The sequence below is a fragment of the Phascolarctos cinereus genome, unplaced genomic scaffold (genome assembly GCF_003287225.1).
Source record: "Phascolarctos cinereus isolate Bilbo 61053 unplaced genomic scaffold, phaCin_HiC Scaffold_4;HRSCAF=312, whole genome shotgun sequence".
In the NCBI taxonomy this organism is placed as follows: Eukaryota; Metazoa; Chordata; class Mammalia; order Diprotodontia; family Phascolarctidae; genus Phascolarctos; species Phascolarctos cinereus.
This window is the reverse complement of record NW_027555847.1, coordinates 555,887,252-555,895,970: the sequence shown is the minus strand read 5'-3', so window position 1 is coordinate 555,895,970 and position 8,719 is coordinate 555,887,252. Positions and strand designations below refer to the sequence as shown.

Sequence of the window (8,719 nt, the reverse complement as noted above, 5' to 3'; positions counted from 1 at the left end):
TTTATTCAGTCATTTCAGTCATGTCTGACTCTTCATGACACCATTGGAGTTTTCTTGGCAAAAATACCAGAGTGGTTTGACATTTCCTTTTCTAGCTCACTTTACAGATGAGGAAATTGAGGCAAACAGGATTAAGGGACTTGCCTACGGTCACACATCTTGTAAGTGTCTGAGGCCAGATTTGAATTCTGGAAGATGAGTCTTACTGACTCCAGGCCCCGCTCTTTCCACTGCTCCACCTAGCTGCCCCCCAAAAAAATTATTTTAAGGTCCAACCAAATAAGACTACTCTCTGTCCAATGAAATGGTCTTTCCCAGTTCCATACCTTTGCCCAGGCCATCCTCCAAGAATAAAATGGAGTCACCCCCTCTTCTGTCTCCTGTTTTTGTCATTGCTTTCTTCCTTCAAGGTCCAACTCAGATTCACCTCCCCCGTGATAAATTTCTTGCCCTGTCATAGTAAAAGCGATGTAACTCTCAGCAAATTTCTAAAATACCTCTCCTTGGTACTAATCTTTCTCTCCCTTGAATTAAAGTTATTTGTATAGGATCTAAAGTCACTAAACCTCTCTAGCCTCAGTTTCCTTGTCTCTAAAATAGCCATAATAATAGTACCTACTTCATAGGGTTGTTGTGAGGATGAAATGAGGTAATATGTAAAATTCCATGCAAACCTTAAAGCTCTCTTAAATGCTAGCTACTATTTTTAGGATAAGAGATCCAGAACTGGAAAGGGCCTCAGAGGCTCCCATTGTCTTCTAAATTCATTGATATCAGGATGTGTCTTTTCCATCTTTGTATTCCCAGTGCTTAGTACATTGCCTTGTTCATCATAGTACGTGCTTAATAAATATCTGTTGAATTTTGAAGAATTATACTTATTATGTATTTATTACATAGTTATTGAATGTGTACCTCATATTTCCTTTGATGAGCAGTAAGTTTCATGAAGGTAGGGATATTGCCTTGTCTTTCTATCTACTACAAATCCTTGCACAGTGTCTTGCACAAAGTAGGCTATTAATAAACAGTTCTTCAATCAACAAGAATTTACTGAGGACATACTAAACAAGTCACTGTGCTAGGAGACACAAAAATGAAAGTTCCTGGTCCTCAAGAACCTACATTCCAACGTACACAGAAGTATGTATGAAAAAGTAGATAAAAGGCAATGGGGGAGAGAGAGCCGAACATCTAGAGAGAGTTGGATATTCTTTATATTCTTCCGCCATAGGAATTCCTTTTGGTGAAGGTGAGGAGGCAATGAATACGGGATAGATTGTGTAGAGGCAAGTGGAAAGTGTCCTGAGTGACGTTCAGTAAGCAGGCCTGAAATAAATCTAGAAAGTGTTCCCAAGAACATTCAGCCTTCCCTAAAATAGGGGGAAACACTGTTATTGTCCCTTGTCTCCAAAGCAAAGCCGAAGACAGACTCCTCCTCTCCACCCATCTTCGATGGCTCCGCCTCCTTTGCCTCTTAACCTTTAGCTGGGAGACTTCTGAATCGTTCCAAGGACATCTTTGCAACGTTGCCTAGTCACAACTGAGGCAGTAAGTAGAATTACTGTCCTTGTATAAACTAGACTGCTTGGTAGTGCAAGTTGATGGGTTGGGTGTTGGGGGTTTTTTTTTGTTTGGGGGTACCCCCCTCCTTCCTGCTCCAGTCCCCCTCCCTCCTTTCCACCCACTCCACCCTCACGCCGCCCCCCCATCCCATCCCCAGCTTTGGCTCCTTTCTGTGTCCCTCTGTCCCTCCTCCTCCCCCCTCCTCCTGCCTTTCTCCAACTTGTCTGTATTTGGAGCTCCCGGAAGCTGGCGGCGACTCTCTCTGGGAGCCTGAGTGACTGACACCGACGCTTACTGGGGAGGGGGAAGGGGACGGGGAGGAGGGAGCAGGAGCAGGAGGAGGAGCGGCCAGCGGGAGGAGGGGAGGAGGGAAAGAGGAGGAGGGAAAGAGGAGGAGGGGGGAATTGAGCACCCGATCGCGCATTTTCATTGCAGAGGAAAAGACTCCAGGTCATCAAAACAGGTAATTTAAGCACCAGCCAGGCTTGGAAAAGGAGGGGGTGGGGAACGGGGGGGAGGGAGGAGAAGGGAGATAGGGGTAGGGGTAGCAGCGTGGGCGGTGGCCGGAATGCCCGCGAACCGCCCTCTTTGGAAGTTCGGTCGAAAGGGTGGGGTTGGGGAAGGGGCTGCGAGGGAGGATTGTAAGGGGAATAATGGGACCTCAGCCTGGACTGGAGCCTTGTGTATGCGCACGCGTGTGTGCACGTGTGTTTATGTGTGCGATTGTATGTGTGCGCGTGGATATGTGTGTGTGCTCGCGTGCAGAGGGGCCCTTCGTGGTGAGAAGACATTTTGGTTGGAGGGGTGCAGAGAAGGTGAACAAATAGGGCAGGAAGGAGAAGGGGGGCAGTGGGCCTTGGTTGTGTGGTCAGGTCAGCCCTGGGTCCGAGCGATGATGCGGACAGAGCAGGGATTTGCAGGCTGGATTGGGAGGGGGTGTGTGTGGAGGAAGTGGGCGCCCTAGGGTACATCGCAAAACGTCCGCTTTCTTTATCTGGGTCACCTCCTCTTTGCTTCCCCGGCATCTCCATGCCCTTCCCGCCCACCCCTAACACACACGCACGCACACGCACTCGCGCTAGGCGAGTTTTTGAAGGGCCGGGGGCGGAGAACACTTAGGGCTAGGGTAAGAGATGCGTTGCGTTTTGGGGCCTACTGGCTTTCTTGGCTTATCTTTTTAACTTTTAACTTTACGGGGGTTCTCACATGCAATGCTTGGAGCTTGATAAGGAATAACAAAATCCGCTGAATAAATCTGAGGAGAGAAGAGTAACAGCAAGCCCCCTCTGAGAGAGGAGATAACTCGGGGGTTGGCTTGTCATCCAAACAGCACTTGAGATGACTCACTTTACAAAAATTGAAGAAAGGAGAGCATTTGTGGCGTTGAAGAAAAGATAGGAAACAACAGAATGCCACTGGATCTCTGGATACTCTTGGTACAGAGATGCTGATGTTAAAGGAGCAACCTCTCATACCATAGGCACTGTCTTATGTGGTCCTTTCTTCTTATAGAATGTCATAATAGCTGGGTACAAACACCACTATTAACAGATAAACATCACCAGTAAAGTATTATAAACATGAACTATGATTAGAATCATAGCTCCAAAGAGAAATGAGTCCTGTTACTTCCACAAAATGGAGTGTATGTGGTAGTATAATTATAGGGGTTATGAATCAGTAGTTGACCAGAACTGTTTGTCATGTCCCTATATGAATAAAACGAATCACCTTGTCTTTTGTGGTTATATTAAGGTCTTCAGGTTGGGGGGGAGCTAATTTGGCATTCATTTTTTTTTTGAAATCATATCTTGGTTAATGTTGAGAATCTAGTAGGAAGGTTTATGTTCTTTTGGTTGTTAGATCCTAGTAGGGATGGGGATAGAGTTGACTTCCTGTAGATTTCTTGCATCCTTTTAAAGTAATGTCAAGGGAGGATAATCCCCCACCCTCTGAAACCAAAACAACCTACTTAAGTAGACTTCTGTATTTCATGTTAATAGTTTTAAAGAAACAGAAGAAAAGGAAATTTTTCTGTGAGGAATCAGAGGAAAGTGAGCTGGCTTTGATTGACTATATTCAGTTCACTGATCTCAGAGTAAAATCATTAGTGATATATGGTAGCATTATTGTTAAATATTACTGAACACTCATCAGATTAGACCCTCAAGTTTTAAAAGTAGGTTTCTCCCAGTTCCTCAGTTGAGTATACCCAAGGCATTAGGTTAAATATATTAAAAAGTTGTATTAAGTGGTTTAAGGCTCTGTGGATTTTAATGAGAGTTTTAATGGCCAAAACCAGTGCCTTACTTTCCTATTGATTTGAATATTTATGGCATGTTTCTCAGCTAATTCACTCCCATTAAAGCAAAAATAAAAAATATCAGACTCAAGACCTATGGTGACCATTCCATTTGCATTCTTAATCAACAGGCATTTATTATATACCTGTTCTGTGCCTGACATTCAGGACATAGAGTTGAAAGTTAAACATTCCCTGATCTTGAGGAATGTACAACTAGTAAGGAGAAAAACCATAAATACGTGTAGAATACATACAAAATGTACTTATAGAATAAATAACAAATCAGTACAAATTAGAGAGGGAAGGCACTAATTTTGGGAAATCTGGAATGGCTTGGTGGAGACAGTGGTGCATAAGGTATCTCTTGAAGGAACTGAGGAAATTCTGTGAGGCAGAGGCGAGGCAGGATTGTGTTCCAGGTATATCAGCCATTGCAAAGGCCCAGAGAGAAGGCCAGTTTGGCTGGACCAGAGAGTACAGAAATGGAAGCAGTAGATGATAGGGCTGGAAAGATAGGTTGGACTGTGTGGAGATCTTTAAAAGGCAAACAGAGGGATTTGTATTTATCATAGAGGTAGTAAGGAAGCACTGAAGTTTATTGGGTAGAGTCAGTCATATATGTAGTTAAGAAAACTATTTTTGGTACTCCTGTGGAGAATAGTTGGAATAGGGAGAAACTAGGGGCAAGAGAACCGGTTAAGAGGCTATTATAAAATAGTACAAGTGAGAAGATATGAGAGGTTGAGTGAAGGCAGTAGTTGTGGTGGTTAGTAATGAGAAGGAGTCAGATGCAGGAGATGTGGTCATCTTATTATATTCATTTTAGTAATAATAATAACAGCTAAAATTTATATAGGACTTATCATGTGAGAGACACTGTGCTAAGCACTTTACAATTATCTTGTTTGATCCTCAAGACAACCCTGGGAAGTAGGTGCTATTATTATCCCCTTTTAACCATGGAGGAAACTGAGACAGAGGTTAAGGGTCACACTCAAAATTGAATAGGACTGTTTAGCTCTTAGCATTATTTCTTTGTAGCAGAAACATTAATAACCCCTTTTTCTTTATTCCCACTAGGGTCTAATATATCTTATTTGACTCTTACAATTGGGTTTAAAAAACACTTGAGCACAACTTTAACCATTAATACAAAACGAATATTTAATTAAATGATGTTTGCAAGTAGTTACTTAGCTACAGCTAAAATGTTCCTAGCATTGTTTCTAATCAGACATTGCAGGTATTCTAACTGGCTCTTTTGGATGGAATATGGAGTTTGCCTTCTACTTTTGGTGCTTTCACTGACAGGGATTATTTAAACTTTTGCAGCTTATTCAGTGTATTTCAGCATGTTCTTAAAGGGGTAGGAACACTGTGGAGTCAACGCCTACAAAGGAGCCCTTTTGGGGATGACCTTCTGTGTCCAAGAGACTTCCATCTTAGTTTCACCTTTTTCTTTAGTAGGCCCACTAGGAAGTCATCCATGTTTCTTACCAATGGAAAGAGGTTAAGAAAAGCTCCTAAAATTTTCCTTGTGAATAATCTCCATAACTGAAAGCATGAGAGAGGCTACAAAAATATGGAGAATGTTTTGCCCATAACAGGTTTTTTATCAGAAATCTTAATTCATTTGACAGCTGCTGATACAGGATTTTCATTGATTGCCCAATCTTTTCTGTGAAGTAGAGTGGTACTTAGCAGAACAATGTACCTGTACTTAAGTGCCTCACACATCAGTTTCCTTATGAAAGATGAAAATAATATCCAATCAACCCTAACAGTTCTAAGGGTCAAATGAGATCTCTCAGAACAATAAAATGTGCAAGTTGGAAGGGATCTCAGTGGATATCTTGTTCCACCCATATCCACATGAGTCCCCCTGCCCCCTAAAATATCGAATAAGCAGCCATCCAAACTTTGCATAAAGACCTCCATTGATGGAGTTCTACTACCTCTCAAGGAAGCCCATTACTCTGCTCAGCTGTAACAGAAAGTTTTGCCTTACAATAAGCCTAAATTGGAATTTTTGCACCTTCTATCCACTTTCCTTAGTTCCATCCCCTAAGGTTTTATGGAACATATATGTCTAAGTGGTTTGTAAAGTGTGAAGAGATATACAAATGATAGCTTATAATAATATGGCATTTTAAGGTTGACAAAGCACTTTATATATTCGTTATTGTATCTGATCTTCATTAACAACCTTTTAGGAAGGTACTGCAATGATAGAGGCTCAGAGATGTTAAATGACTTGCCCGAAGTTATACAGCTTCCACAGAGTGAAAAAGCTAGCACTGGAATCTAGATCTTTTGACTTCAAGTCCAGTGTTTTTTCCTCTGTGCCATATATTTTGTTTGCCTTTACCTACTCATTGAAAGTTCCTGTAGAAGAATTTTTAAGCTACTGATAATTATACAAATAGCTAGCATTTATATAGCATTGTGAGATTTGCAAAGCATTTAAAAAATATTATCTCATTTTATCATCACAACAATCTTGGGATATAGGAACTACTATCATTTTACAGATGAAACTGAGGCAGATAGGGGTGAAGTGACTTGTCCAGGATCACACAGCTAATAAGTGCCTGAGGCAGCATTCGAACTCAGGTCTTAGGGCAACAAATTTAGGGAATTTAAGTTAAGTCAACATGAATTATCAAGTGTTTGTTCAATACCAAGGACAATGCTAGGCAAAAAGTTCGTGCCCTTACATTCTAATGGTACAAGATAAGCCATAAAAGTAAGCTGAAGGGGGTGGGGAAAGAGAATCTGCCCAGTTGGTACCATGGTAGAGAATATCCTGGAAAATCAGGAGTAGAACCCTGACCCTGGAATAAAGATGTGGCTAGTGAGGGTAGTTTCCCTAAAATGGAGGGGCTAGGAGGAACTGATCAATCAGAGGACTAAGTGGGATTTTTTTTGTTTATTTGTTTGTTTTGTTTTGCTTTGCTTAAAGCCCTGGGTTTATAGACAGACAATCAAGATGCAACTGTCTGGCTTCCATACCTGGATTGCCTTTTAGTGACTTTTTTTTTTCCTGTGCAAGACTTCCTTTGATATTTCTGGTGTAGTTAAAGAGAAGGAAGGAGAAGAAAATGAAGGGAAGCATTAAAAAAAAATGGCTGCTTTCTGAATCTGCCAGCAATTAAGGTCTTTCTTTAGGCTTTTGAAGGTCAAACTGTTACAGTAGGAAATTTGAAAAAGAACCATCCCAGTTTTAAAGTGTCTCTCATTTCAACTGAGTGTCTTTTGCCTCTGTTTGCAATAAGGGAATGCATCAAGAAAAAGAAAAACTTACCCATTCAAATTTTCTTAGACTACTCTTTAAAGAAATAGAGCTAAGTAATCCCAAAACAGTCCTTCTAAATGTTAAGAATACAAGTGAAATCATTACCAATCAGGTATATAATGTTTAATGTAACCAAATCTTAGTTTTAATGAGGCCAAATGTATGACATAGTTGTTGGGGGTTTTTTTATTTTTTTATGTCCTGCACGTATACTTTAGAGTAAACTGAGTTCCTTGTATATCCAGATGAGGGTTGTGTTCTTCAAGCATCACCTTGGAAGACTACTCAGTAATGATGCTAATTGCTCAAAGCATTTTTTGAAAACTCTTGACTTTGCCTTCTGAGACTTTAGAATATCTTCAGTAGTGAAAAATTTTTGTCCTTTGAGAATTGATTTAATTTTCTTAAGACTAATGACTCACATTTTCATGATGGTTTAAGATTTACAAAGAATTTTCCTCACATTTGTACAATTGTCATTATCCGAATTGTATAGATTAAGAAACTGAGCTTTAATGAGGTTAAGTGATCTGCCTGTGGTCACCTAGACAGTAAGGGTGTTAGATGATATTTTAACCCAGTCCTCCTTACTCTAAGCCCTGTACTTTTCCCTAAAGGGGAACTATTATTTTGCAAATTGCCAAAAGTTATTTGGAACCAAGTCTCACAAATGAGGTTCATGTTCCTTTCAATTTTTTAAAGTTGTGAATGGATAACCATGTTTCAATAGTTAAGACAGACTCTGCTAGGCAAAAAGAAAGCTATAAATGCTGTATACATATATATATATATATATATATATATATATATATATACATATATATATACTATAAATGCAAGAAATTATTAAGGCAGAGCTCAATGTAATTAATAATAGTTTTTTTGAAAAATAAAGAGTGATGTCTAACTATTAAGTAATGAGGCTGGTTTTCTTATGAGACTTGGAAATTGATTGTATGTAATGAATGTAATACTTCAAGAATTCCAGAACCATTTTGAGCAATAACAACTTTGTTCTAATGAGCCTTCCCAAGTGACTGCTTTCATTGACAGCCCTCATTTGGATGTATAAATTCTGGTATGTTTGCTAAGTCAATTTTATTTGTATTAGATTTCTTAGTTAAGACTAGCCTGGTTATTCTCTGAAGAGGGACAGATACCCCAGCTCCTCTGTCTGTATTCATTTCTTCCTTTAATTTTTTAAAGTTGTGAATGGATAGCCATGTCTATTAACCACCAGACCATACATGCAACACAATTAATGCTGAGCATACAGGAATGAAAGAGAACAGTTGATATTCAGGAAATCATTCAATGCTTTCAGTGATCCCACACTGATCTCTGGAAGAGAAGCCTATCTCTTTAACATAGATGTTCTTCCAGACATGCTGTATGATTATAAAAATTAGAACACCAAAGTCTCCAAAGAATCAAAATTCACCTAAGTAGGTGAATAGAGGGATGTCTGAGGGGCATAAGTAGGTTGAACATATTTCCAAAGACAACTTATGAGAAAATTGGCATATAGATTATCATAAAAGAAATATATAGTC

General features: G+C 39.9%; 1 protein-coding gene across 2 annotated transcripts in view; it reads left to right on the top strand.

Annotated features, from left to right (window-relative positions):
* The first annotated feature begins 1,448 nt into the window (after positions 1–1,448).
* Positions 1,449–8,719, top strand: part of CAP2 (cyclase associated actin cytoskeleton regulatory protein 2) — a 157,740-nt gene continuing 150,469 nt past the window's right edge. Inside the window, exon 1 of one of the 2 annotated variants that reach the window (XM_020986807.2) lies at positions 1,449–1,551. The gene's annotated coding sequence lies outside the window, so the exon portion shown is untranslated. Of the gene's footprint in view, positions 1,552–1,922; positions 2,030–8,719 lie in introns of those variants that run through there. The other variant, XM_020986806.2, reaches the window with a different exon arrangement.